The sequence below is a fragment of the Neodiprion virginianus genome, chromosome 6, assembly GCF_021901495.1.
Source record: "Neodiprion virginianus isolate iyNeoVirg1 chromosome 6, iyNeoVirg1.1, whole genome shotgun sequence".
In the NCBI taxonomy this organism is placed as follows: Eukaryota; Metazoa; Arthropoda; class Insecta; order Hymenoptera; family Diprionidae; genus Neodiprion; species Neodiprion virginianus.
Window position 1 is genome coordinate 634597 of NC_060882.1, and position 13621 is coordinate 648217.

At 44.2% G+C, this 13621-nt stretch overlaps 2 protein-coding genes across 4 annotated transcripts in view; one reads left to right on the forward strand and one right to left on the reverse strand.

Moving 5' to 3' along the window:
- Positions 1–13621, reverse strand: part of LOC124306745 (protein O-mannosyl-transferase TMTC1-like) — a 145513-nt gene that overhangs the window by 110425 nt on the left and 21467 nt on the right. The window lies entirely within an intron of this gene.
- The window catches only part of LOC124306746 (myrosinase 1-like), a 43256-nt gene that overhangs the window by 15653 nt on the left and 13982 nt on the right, over positions 1–13621 (forward strand). The window lies entirely within an intron of this gene.

Genomic DNA, 13621 nt, shown 5'->3' on the forward strand with positions numbered 1-13621 from the left:
ACCCCGACCCCCGAGGTTCCTCGGTCTCGGACTATATACAGACGGAGTGTCGTGGAGAGACCCCTTCGTCGATGATGTCCTCTCCGTGACTGGAAATGAAAATTTCTGGGAGATAAGAGGGGGAGCAAAAACAGGAAAAACGGGGCTGCTGAGACTTTTTTTCATGGGGTGCACGGTGGCCAACAAATGGAGGTATTAGAGAGAAAATCCTGTCCTCGTTCCAGGTGAATAAGAAATGGAACGGAGAGGAAAAAAACAGAACGATGCAAAAAAGCGTGGAGAAAAATCGGGATTCTATATTACCGATGATTTTCTCTCGCCCGAATAATACTAACCTGCGAACGCAAAACGACGAGGGATTTTCACCGCTTCTTATACGCAGACGGGAATGTAGATACGTAAGAACTATTTTCTTCTTAATCCGTTCCCTTTTACCGCAGTACGTGCAGCAGGATTTTCCGCTCCATTCGATTCCTGACCAACCGGTGAAGGTATAGCACGGTGATCGTTCCCAATCTCTGCATAATCCAACTTCCGATGCAGTTTGTATTAATACGTCGTATTATTGCTATTCAGTTAGTTCGTCTATTCCATCGTTTAATCCAACCGTTCAATCACTGGAGTACAAAGGATGCGGGGATGCGAAATTGGGTCGGGGAAACAGAGACTTTGGAAAGAAATATGTTCAAGACAATGAAAAATCAACCCCACCTTCAATAACATAAGAAAGTATGTGCATACATATATATTATATATACGTTTATATATATATATATATATACATATATATATGTATATGTATACATTACATACCTACCCTGAGATGGGTTAAGTGGGGGAAAAAATATGGGGATGATCATTTAGCGGAGAAAAAAAGAGCTCTCCAGGGGGTCCCTTGATTTCGAGGAATCGTCGATATCGTTCCGACCCTCTCCCCCCCCCCCCCCCCCTCTCTCGATTACTTCTTTCTTTTCCTCTCCACCAACGGCATCGTATCTTCGATCTGCCTCCCCCCCGGTTCGCCGCCGTGCTTACCGCGGCTTCCTTCTTATAAGCCCTTGAAAGTGTGGAGAAAGAAGATTGAGAAAGTTTTTAAGCAGAGGCTTATCTACTGCCAAGAATATTTCTTAGGAGCCCTCAAACGGCCCAAGAGTAGGCGTGACGTGATCCATCACGTCATTTTCTCAAACTCTCGCCTCGCGCCTTCTCGCATGGATGGTGTGGGGTGTACAAGTTCACTTTTATCCTCTTTTTTTTCGTTATTTACTCTCTGTTAATTTTTTCGTCTCTCTGATTTATCATTGAATTGCCGTTAACATATCATGATCGTGACGAACGTGTCTCGCAAATTCATAAATATTCGAGTCGATGTGATAAATCGATCAGGAGATGCGATCACAGAATGGAAAAAGCTTTGCGTAATTTCTCCTCTGTTGTTCAAAAAATGAATTTTCGCTCAGAAAGATTGTATTCGAACAATCGTAAATTATACTGCTTCGACACGCGCCGCGGACGCAAAACCGACCAGGGATCGTGACAGGGTAGCTCATTCCTTCGGGACCCATTAGTGAACAATATAGCAGCGTGACTTCGGTCTATTCACCGCTGATTCCAAGATTCTTTTTCCGATACATGTCCCTTTTTCACCTATTCAATACGGTGTGCTCATCAATTTCGTCGCCTCGTCCGTCCGGAACTCGAACACCATAAAATAACCGGCGTGAATCGATTCTCGGAACTGGCCAACGACTTTTGGTTTCCGTAATAATCCTTCGATTTCAAATGAATCATAGAACATCGGGAAATTGGGAATGTAATTCGATGAATCAAATTTGATAATCACATAAAGGGATTATCGTCTGATTGAGCTTTCTCACAATTCGTTACACGGTCCGATTACAGGCTTGTACGATACACGGCATGGAAATTTGCGGAACACGTGCAGAGCTGGCAGAGAGTATGTAATTGGTTACCGCTAATTGCGGTATTAATAGTGATATAATCGGGCCAATAGCTATAATCACAGCTACAGGAATAGTACGTCGAATTAGGACGATATAGCGAATCTAGACTAAGGGAAAGCCAGCCCGCAGCGCTGCTAACTACGGCGATAAAGTGGTTTTCCCTCTAGTGAATTCGGTTAGAATTTGCGGATTAAGCGTGTCCGAGAAGCACGCGGAAAAATTATAACAGATATCGGAGAAAAACGGATTTGCATAACCAGAAATGCGAGGATCACCGAAAATGGAGCAGATTTCGCTCACGATTTAAGGGCTGCTCGTGCAGATGTCAGAGAACATACGACTCGAAAATATTAGTCGCGAGCAATCGATCAAACAATCCAGATCCAACCCTCGTCACGATGGCGGCTTCCTTTCTTCCACGCTTCGGCTACTCGCCTAGGGTCGAGGAGGAGGAAGCGGCTTATCGGGACGCAGGAAGCGAAACACAAACGGATCAGGATCACCTGTGAGTACAACCATGGTGTCCAGTGAAAAATTCGTAGCAAATTCGAGGACATTTCAAGGTTATTCAAGGATATTCAGAATGAATAAAAAAACGGACATATACAATACTTGTACCAAGACCTGTGAGTAGGCAAAAACAAAAAACGCGAATTGAGGTGGGAAACCATTTTTTAAAAACAGTTACTCAGTGGATGCAAATAAATATATCATTCGCAGCAAATCTTGAAAATAGAATAGTTCCAGGGCATATGAAAAATTCAAGGATATTTCCAGGACTTTTTAAGCACAAGCAAATTTCAAGGACATTTCGAGGACTTCAAGGACTTCCAGGACACGATGATAATGATCCTGGCCGCAAACATTCGGTACACAGATATACGTAAGCATACCGCCGCCCAGACGTATGGGCACGGAGGGCAAAGCAGCTCTTGCACAATGTCTGTAACCCTCGAGTGAGGAAACCGGTCTGTAATCAATCAACCCTCATGATCGAGCACTGTTAATGGTCGGGAAGGAGATATCCGGTTACTCGGTATACCGGAACTGGAGTATAATAATAGTCGAAAGAAGTAGACGTACAAGTCGCGACGAGGAAGGAAATAATTGGTATAATACTGACGAGATGGAAGGAAAAAGGAAATACAGGCTAACCGTGAGGTGTCGAAAAACCCTTCTCGATTCGACAAAACCTGTCATACGTTAAACCGAATCAGAGATTTGTCGAACGTAGGTACGTAACGACGTCAATTTCTTCGCACGTGACTTGCGAGCAGGGTAATCCCAGCGGTTCCAAAGTGAAAAATAAAACATTCGCCGTTTTTATCCACCAGTATTACGGTCGTGGGTGCGGAATGAGTTTCGGAACGAAGGTGCGAAACTCGCGATCGGTAACGGCAAGTGTAACCCAACCTATCTTCACCCAAAGCCTCTAGTCCTGGCGAATGATGAATAACTAAAAGGGGTACGTCACTCGCCTGATCCACCCCAAGGCTTTGCAATATTTTACAACCAGCTGACGCAAAACTTTGCCGCTTCTCATATGAAAATTCTTATCGTTGGTGAAATTCTATTTTGCACATGCCCGTGCAGCCCACATATCCACTTATAACCTTGACTCGCTTGCCCGCTCCTGCTTTTCCTCCTCCGCGGTCTCAATATCTCTTGACACGTATCGCACGCTGCCGTCCCGATTCGATACGCATACATACTACCCTTACCCCACCGGCGAACAAGGAAACCGGTAACAGCTTACTCAAATTTCATACAACTTTTTCCTTCTCTTGAATCGGGGCATCCATGTTTTATAACCCAACGCCGATCGGGGAGGACTTTTATACAGTAAAAACTCTGGATCGGGAAGGAAAATCGAATATACCCAGATCAATATTTAGGCTCCAAAATCTGTTATTCGATTAAACCAATTAGCTCCTTGATCCTGAATATTCATTTCAACTGCAGGATATCCAATTGGTTTCAAGATGTTCGAGAGGGGATCGGGCACTTTCGAAGCGTGTCTACACAAGCCCAAATGTGTTTTGCCACGTCGGTTCCACACCTCACGTGCCTTGCGGAGGCGTTAATTATTTGGCGAAGCCTCCGGCGGCGAGAACCGGGTTCACCATCAACTTCAACACAAGCCGAGCCTCTCGGTTTAATTCGCGAGTATCCAACTGGGATATGGCCAGATCCCTTGTAGCGTGAAAAACCGATGAAAGAATTCGTTGACGGATTGATTTTCACTCATATTTGTATAGAATTTACCATTTTTCGTTCTCCCTTCAGTTTCGGGACGACGAAATAAAGAACCGGCATCGATCATCGGCTGCAGGTACTCGCGGGAATACGAAGTTACACCGAATACCCAAGGCGTGGGGGAGGTTTAATAGAGAGAAGGTTTGACGTGAGCGAGATTGAGAACGATGCGAAGCTTTCGACAACCCCTCAACGGGTTTTGACTAATGACCTTCACGATGTGTGGATTGAGGGGTGAGCAAGAAGGAGCAGGAAGAAGGGAAGCTTTGTATTAGTGCCGGAGTAGTACCAGCTCTAAGTACCGACTATTATCTCGTGTTTCCAGAAGTTTACCATGCCCGGGTCTAGAAGGGGGTGGGTGAATCCCTTTGTGAGAACATAAAGGCTGATGCGCCACCCCCGGTGGTCGGCAGATCCCAAACGGTGGGGTCGACGGGGCGCCGGTTTGTGATCACGAAAGCACGTGATCAGCCGGACTCCAAAGCCTCGCGTCGTTTCTTATTCAGCGCAACAAATGGTTCATAGGTTCATGAGCTCGGCGCTAGATGTACCTACGCATGCGGGTTCTGGACGCGTCAAAGAGCTAAGTAATAAGACACCGATGTCGGCCCGGCTGGCAGCCAGGCGGGGGCGGTTTATTAACGTGATGAATGATAACCCGGGTCCCGGGAAAACGGCGATATGAGACAGAGTTGAGGTAGGGATGTGGCGCAGTTGGTAATGCAGCGACCTCCACGTTGCTCAGCGTCTGACGAATACAAATCACTTCTGCCTCGTGTGGGTTATCCCCTGCATCCTCTCCTCACCCCGCAAGCCGCCAAGCTGGCTGTCTGGCTGGCCACCGAATAAGGTGAAACAGGACGGGATAAGATGGAAGCTCCCGGAGCTTCGGTGGGACGAATGAAATTCATCCCGGATAACCGAAAGGCTCGCCTCTTCGCCGAGGAGAGCGCGGCCCTTATACCCGCCATGTTTCTGGCCGCAAAACACCGACTCAACCACGGTGCAGGACCGACCGAATTCTTGGCCGCAGTTCAAACCCATCGCGGTATACCGAGTCAGCCATGGGTTCATAACGCGGAATGAAACTGGGGACAAGTGATGTATGAAGTCCCGTAGAAATGTGGTTCCAGGCTGTATAACTCCCAGAGTCACATACATACATACATACCTGGGTGGGCGTGTGTGTATAACCAACCCTTGTGACAGGGGATTGCATTCGTCATTTTACAAGGCTCGAGTTTGTTCACTTTCCGTCTCGGTCCCCGGCATTTTTCATCCTCACTTTCATCAACCGTCATTCCTTTGGCACTACTCTCTACTTCTAAAATTTATGATGCTGCACCCTTCGAACATCGCGCCTTGCGCGTACCGATTTTTTACCCACTTCGAAATCATGGCTTTTTCCTATAGAGCCTCGAGGTTTCGCGATCAGCTGATCGAGAAGCTGACGCTGGTTCAAATCTCAAAGTCCAAATTAATCCTGGAAGTGTTGCAGAGTCTGAACCACAGCGTATAATGCAAGTCGCAGGGGAATCGTTAGCGGTAAGCTCGTCCTCAATTAATCACTCCAAAATTGGTTAACTGCCTGGAGTCCTGATTCAGCCCCTATGCTATGTGTGTCTTGATGTACGACTGGTGGAGTAATCAGCTCACCAACGAAACGCTGTGAACGTGATGTTCGAATGCCAATTCGTTTGTGGATCAAAACTAGCCGAAGACTTCGTGAAAAATTTAGCTCTGTGGAAAATATAACTTTTTGAAAGGGGTGCCAAAGCTGTGCGAGGATTTCGCGATGGCGCATTACCTCGTCTGCTCCACATCAAATATACCATATCAAATATTACAAAGTCACTCCGTAATACGCAAATCTTCCGGAAATCTGATGGGAGGAGCTACGGGGAAATGAATGGGCGACAGCGATTTGGTGAGGTTCGCGAATTTTTCACGAAGGATCAAGCAAGTGTGCTGTGGTTTCGAGGGATGGATGACTTGAGGCGTGTATTTTTGCTCAGGGTAACTTCTGAACGATATCATGCCGCGCAGCGTCTTCGATGTATTCGCAAACTAATTCCACGACGAAATTTCTAAAACCCTAAAGAACACGTAACATTCGCGGTAAAGATATTGGCCAGCCATTGTTTCAAATTTCGTTCGACTAATTCACTCCGTTCGCGTTTCTTCTAGGATATGGGTATCAGGACGTCCGTAGTTAAATTGAGGTAGTGCTTTCGTATTATCGATCCCTGCGACAAGGCTCTGATAATTTATTAAAATAAGGTAGCTGGGTTCTTCTTAATTCCAGCATTAATTCATCAGGGTTATAAAAATGTTCTCATAATGTTGTGTTCATTATATCGCAAGCTTTTACTCGACCACACGAGTATACGATAATCATCACGGCCTGATTTGCCCGGTTAAGAGTAGGCGAGTGAATATTCACCTCGCCGGTATAATTATATGTAGACCTGGAGGAAAACTGTTAGGTAGGCTTTATTTTTTTTCCCTCGTTAACAAAACTCATTTCAATTGCCCGGCACGATCGTACAGCGTGTATGGTACAACATGGGTATCCGCATACTTTCCAACGTACATGAAACCACCCCTCAATGCTGCAGCCGCACCTCGGCTGAGGTGAAAATATTTTCCGTATGTAATGAAAGGTGGATGTGCTCAATGCGTTCTATCGATCGGTGGATTTAATTCCTGAAATGAATCCATTAATTAGAAACCGCAAACATCGTTTCCAGCAAATATCACGTACGTAAGTTTGCTTTCCGTTTTTTTTTTTTTTTACTAACAGTCGAATAAAAACTCAAACTCGCATTTCGGATCCACGAGTAGCTTTAACAAAAACGAATAAACTACGGTCGAATTTGCACCCAGCGCATCCTTGGGAAGAAAAGTGCAAATTACTTTTGCGGAGTTGAATGCAAATGCCGGCACGCACCGCGATGCGGAGATGTGAAATTCGGGTGATTCACCCGCAGTCGGCGAGGATCCTGTTTGTTAGATGTTATCAAAATTTCATCGCATGAACTTCTGTACCTAACCCAATTTGGGGAACGGGCTGCGGATAAGGCAAAAACACGGCATTCTCTTTTTTCTCTCTCTCTGGAAAACTGCGGTGGATCTCTTTCTTGGTTTTTTCTAATCATTTTCCCCGTTTTTGTACTCGCACCCCTGAAACGAGGGATCCTCGCGTGATCCGAGTACACGGTCGGAGTCTTGCGACGAGTGGAGCAACCGAATGAGAGTTATAGAAACATCGTCGCTTAAACTTACTTCGGCGGCAACTTTGCCCGAGAAACAACGAAGAAGACGAGACCAAGAGCATCCCAATTGCGTCTCGTCGCGACTCTTAAACTGCCTGAGTATAGGCTATTTCTAAAAAATTTATACCGAGTTTAAAACAGGCAAGTTGGATGAAGCTATACCGGTGGTTCTGTACAGTGCGTGTCGTAGACTCACTGCTCGGCTGGAACACGTCCTCATTCGAGGGATGAAAGACTTTGAACGAATAAAAGCGAGACCTCAGAATTCGCAGCTTCGAAACTCAGGATGACACGTGTTGAAATATCATTTGACGAAAGTTTTGCTTCTGAATATATTGTATTGGTTAGACTCAAGCTTGTATGGGGATACGAAATTTCCAATTTGATGCTCTTCTGGTGTATTTTGTTTGAACGGTCTTCGCACTCTTTCATTTCGGAGAGGCCTGTCGAAACCTTCATCTCATCTCACTCTGTTAGCGTCTTACTCTAATCAAAGATCTAGATGATTGATGATTGGAGTCGCTCAAAAACAGTTTACCAACGTGATGGATTCAGCGAATTTATTGCTACGCTCACTTGGATATCTGGAGTTCAATAGCGCTGTGCTCAAAATAACGTATCCAAAAGTTTTGAAATCACGTGGCACATCGATCGTGACTTGAAAAGGGGAAAAAAGAGAAACTTCCAGAGGCCCGATAATGAATTCGAAGTGAGGGAAAAGCCTAATTGGTAATTAGCCGTTGCGCCAGAGTTCGTTCGTGATTCGAAACGGAGTTCAAGTGGAGTGACTTCTTTGTTACCGGTAAAAACAATACGGGCGTATGAATTCCTACGCGAAGGGGGGAAAAAAATCAGCGGCAGACTTGAGGTAAAAGAGGAAATAAAGTATGAAATCGAGAAAAAAAAATAAATGAATAAAAATAAGAGAAACAAAAGTAAAGGCAAGAGTCGATAAAGAAGCCTGCAAGTATAATAGGCAACGCTGAGGAAATCGTAAGAGCTCCCAGCTGCAGGCGACACGTGTACAATTTTCAACCTCACCAGGCTTTACTTTACAACTATATAATACTGAACGACTCGACACGATTCCGTGCGGCAGAGACCAACGAGTTCCGTGGCTGTTTCACAGCCGGCGACTCAACGACAACGAGGACCATATCGACATCCGGGTAGCACCGAATTACAGTTACTGCAAACAACGGACCACCCCTCACCGGTTGAATTCATTTCATCCTGATGGCCGACCACATGGCCGATTGTTTCGCCGTAAAGACCAGAAGAAAAATTAATTGTATTACGGTAAACTTGGTGCAGTCACAAAGCAAACGTGACTTCCAAGCGCCTTTTCACAGTTTCATCAAAATTATTACCTACTCCCGTCCACCGAGGGTGCGTATGGATTACGAATTGGAGGGTTGGATCATGTGTGAAACTGATGAAGGGTATACAGTAGGGTGGCACCCCCAAAAACTAATCGGTAATCAGAAGATCACATTTTCACTGATAACCTGATAAATATTAGGCTTACGAATATTTTACAAGACATCTTTTTTGTAGAGCATTAAATTTCCCACAGAATAGGCGAAGCAAATTTATTTTGTTTTTATGATGTATGGTTTTAAAGTAACAGTTTTCTTAAAAAAAAAAAATTTGACTCTTTGGCTCGAAATTGTGTTAGAATTTTCGGTAATTTTTTTTTGGATTTCACTTGATTTTTTTCTATACAACATGATTTTTTTCTATTGGGGGTGAGCGTGAATAAATTCCGACATGTCCCAAATAAAATCCACCCTAGTATGCAGGAGCCGAGTGGGTATGCTCGGTTTGTTATCCTATATTAACAGGTGGAAAAATCTTACCATTACCATAAGAGTCGCGGAAATTGGAGCGCTAATGCATTTTGTAGGTATAACGCGCGCTATTCACTTCCTCGTATAAATAGCTGCGGTCTCAGATTAGAACGTGTACTAATAACGCGGCCAACAATACCAAGAATAAACGTTCATCGCTGACCATTATCACGAATCCCAGTCTTCATTATAGCCGCGTTCCCTCCTCGTATTCCTCGGCCTCGGAATGCCTCGGCTCAAACTACCATTTCTTACGATCTGGTTAATGAGAATGTCGTTACATTTTTGAACACTTGTCCCAATCCCCGGGATGAACATTACCAAGTCGCTGAAATCAGATTAAAATCGGGCACATCTATTCCGCTTTAGAGTCAAAGCGTGTCTCAACTGATTGTAATGGAAATGAGGAGAGGAGACGTTAATGATACATTAGAGTTCGAAATGTCTGATACACTGCGAAAACCGTCCCTTCGTAATGATCGCGAGATCACGCCACCGCTAGAAAGTGGCGGAGAACTCGGAGCACTCTTACTGAAGAATTTAATGTAATAAATGTTCTGAATAATTGAAAAATAATTCATGTGATAAATCGTACGCAATTATGAAAGAGTTCAACGTTACGTTTATCGGGTAACTTGTCGTCTATTCTGTTGTGTGATTTGTTACAAGAGTTATCGGCTTGATACAAAGCACATCATTCGATATCTGATTTACTGTATGGTTTTTAATATTCTCGGATAATGAGAAAACGATTCGGGTTGAAATCGAACCAGTCACTCTATCATCTGAGCCACGCACTTGTTACAACAAAGGTTCAGTTTTACAATCATAAATCTCAACCGCTTTGAGGGAACTTGGCATAGGTTCGACAAACATTGAAATATTCACACGATGAAAATAATACCGATTTTATTATGTTATAATATTGTTTGTTATAATGACAATTATTGTAAATTGATTTTTGCTATACAAGTGCAGTGGCTCGAGTGGTCAAGTGAGCGACTCGAACTTCGACAGCAGTGAGATTCGATTCGGTCACAAATCTTGTTTCCTTCCTTCGAAATCTGATAGTATGAAAAATTGTATTTCAAATCAGATATTTGATGATATACTTTACATCGAGCTGATAACTCAAAGAACAAATCGCACAATAAAATACGTACTATTTATAAATTATTTAACGAAGGTGAAGCTGATTTGTTTAAAGATTTTTCAGAACATTCGTCACATGCACTTTTTCGGTACGGGTACGACTTGAGTGATGTTTTTCACCCGCTGTGAGCGCGAGCGAGGGGCCATTTGACGGAAACACGCCAAGCCGTAAGCCCGTCTACGGTATAGAAATCGAAACTGAAGCCGCCCTTTGGAAATGGTTAGGTACGATCATTATATCTACTGTCAAGTTATCAAGTGACGTACAGACGACGAGGTAAACGCCGATCGTATCGAGGTTCGAGCCCTGCCGGCTAATTGCGCGTTCATCTCGGCTCTCCTCTCACTCTCATTCACCCCGAGCATTATCCTCGCCAGTTCTCCAGCCTTCCGTCATCTTCCGACCACCGCGCCGGCAAGACCGGCGTGCAGCTTATCGCTTATCCCCTGGCGTTTTGCCCCTTATACACATCGCTTTCTTGTTTCAGATTCCAGTTGTTTCCACCCCAGCTAGGGGATGATACGTGCCATTCGATCTCTAGCCCTCGTTGTCTCCGCCCACCGAGTGAGCCTCTGCACTTATCCCGTTGAGCTCGCTCGCGGAGCTCAAGTAAAACTCGAAACTCACTAATTGTAAGAGCCGGCCGTTACCGGCTACTGCCGAGGAATCCCGCGACTCAAATCGCCCCCTTCCACTTCCTAATTGTTTCCCTTTATAGCGACTCGAGCGATTCTAACTACGCATTCAAATTTCGCCGTAATGTTTTTCCGCCTGGTTACACTCGATTGTCTTGATCTGGGTAAAGAAATATTTTTGAATCTCAACGGAGGGGGTTGAAGGGACGAATCGTACTATCGGTTTAAAGCACGTGTCAACAATTACCGGATATCCTCATTTATGATCGTGGACAGAGAAACGTATAATCTTTATCGCTGATCGAAAATAGAATTGTGGCATCGTTTCTCGAGACATGAATTTCATCAGAATGAATTCTGGTTTATAATATCAGAACTCCGAATTAACCGCGTGTACGAGTTCAATTCTACTCAACATATTATTCACATAATTGTAATCACCGTTGAAGTAAAGGGAGAGGAAAGCTACTGCACATATAACAAACTAATTATAAATCAAAAACAAACAAAAAAATTCCGTTGACGTTTTGAACAATGCTGCTCCATTCGTCGTTAAATTATTTCGCGTAGCTTTTGAATGCGAGATGTGATTAAAAAGCGGTGGAATTGAAGTATTTCACTCCAGTGTGAGAGTGGAGAATGTACGCTGCTGCAGCATATCTTTCCTCATGTGAGGGATCAGGTTGCGAAAAGTGATAAAAACATGGGTATGGAATTATTAAAGGCTTGTCGAGCGTGAAAGCTCGATGTGTAATGCCTGGATCGTAGCCTTCTACTGTCGCGTCTGTATCTTTTCCCATTCATGTTTTTTGTTCATATCACTTTTTCGACTCTTCTTTCTCTCCTGTCTTGCCTGAATTCCCCTCAAGGTGTCTGATAATAAAGTCTATTCCATTTATTTTTTTTCGGACATTCCTAAACTTTCTTCGATTGATACGACGAAGATGATATAAGAAAATGGAAAAACGTGCGGTAAATGAAAAGAGAAAAAAATGAATAGAAAGTAATACAATAAAAAAAAACATGCATGATCGACAAACCCCGTCTTCGGGCCAATTTATAAACTGTAATACATTTTCATCGTTGCTCCTTTCGTTTACTAGGCCACCGGTTCATCTTGACGCGGAATCTCGACCTGACAGTTCAATTCCCAGAGGTCGTGCAGAAGAACGGACCGACCTCTAATTCAAAGTATAGTTACTCCGCTGGCAGTTGCACGTGTATCGTTTCTTTATCCGGCATTTATCCCTCTCCTCCAGCTATTTCTTGCAGGTTTTTTTTTCTCGGTCATTAGGATAAAGTCCACGAGGAGAAAGAGGATGAGGAGGAGGAATGAGAGCGAACGAAAGAAAGGGAGGGATAAAGGAAGCGAAGAAACGAACGGAGAGCTCCCTTCGCCGGTCGATTATCAACGAAGACCAAGATATTTCTTGTACATCGGTCTGCCATCAGAATTATTATACCCTCTGGGGAAAAAGAGCAGAGAAAAGATGGAACAGCGAAGCGAGGGTGAGAGTCGAGAGGAGAAAAAGAAACTCCATGCAGACCTGCGGGCAGGAGGATTGCGCCGCGTCAATTCATCAACCGTAAGACTCGATGCCGGCGAAGCCCAGCGTTACGTCTGCTCGGGAAAAGTGCAACTCCGTTCACTCCGTCGTTCGTTCTCATCCACAATGCTGCCTGCCAAGTTTCCCCGTATTCATGCGGATTACGGAGACGTTTTGTTTGCTCGCCAGAGAAGACGCAGAAGGGCTGGATGTGCATTGCGGGGTGGAACCACCCGATCTTATCGAGAAAAGAAACTCTTACCCTGCATTCGCGGGATTTTGGGAGGCGTGATTTACCACCGTCGTCTGATTCTCGGCGCACGCAAGGTCCTCTAAGGTCATAGAAAAACCCTTGTCCAGCTGTTTTTTGCAAGAATTCTTGATTGTTTCTTTTGTTTCTTTCTCTCTATTTCCTCTCTCACTCTCTCGCCCAACATATTTTTCCAATTTACTCGCACTGTGAAAAAACATTCATTACTTCCGGATTTTCATGTAGATTAGCTGCTGACGGTAATATAAATTTCATGTTATACCAAGTCTGCGTGGAAATAAAGGGGTTTAAAACTTTTCTCGCCAACGTTTTTATTCGGGAGATTTGCTGAAGACTGGGAAATATTTGCGGGTCGTCGATCCAGAGGAAGAATGTGAATGAGATAAGTATATGAAAGAGAGAGAGAGAAAGTAAAAATATTCTCATCGTCAAGCGCTATTAGAGACGCCGGGCATTGCATTGTCAAGGAATGAAGGCACAGAATAAACGGAATACCTACCTAAGTGTGGTTCGCGTGGCGACGCGATGATTATGAAAAGCGACGAGTTACCATGCATATACGTACATCCGAAGTCAGAATTATTTGTGGAGTCCTCGAATTCAGCCGGGATTTTCTTTCATTTTTAGCTCTTCCTTCTTTTTTTCATTTCATTTATCCTTTTCTCCCTGC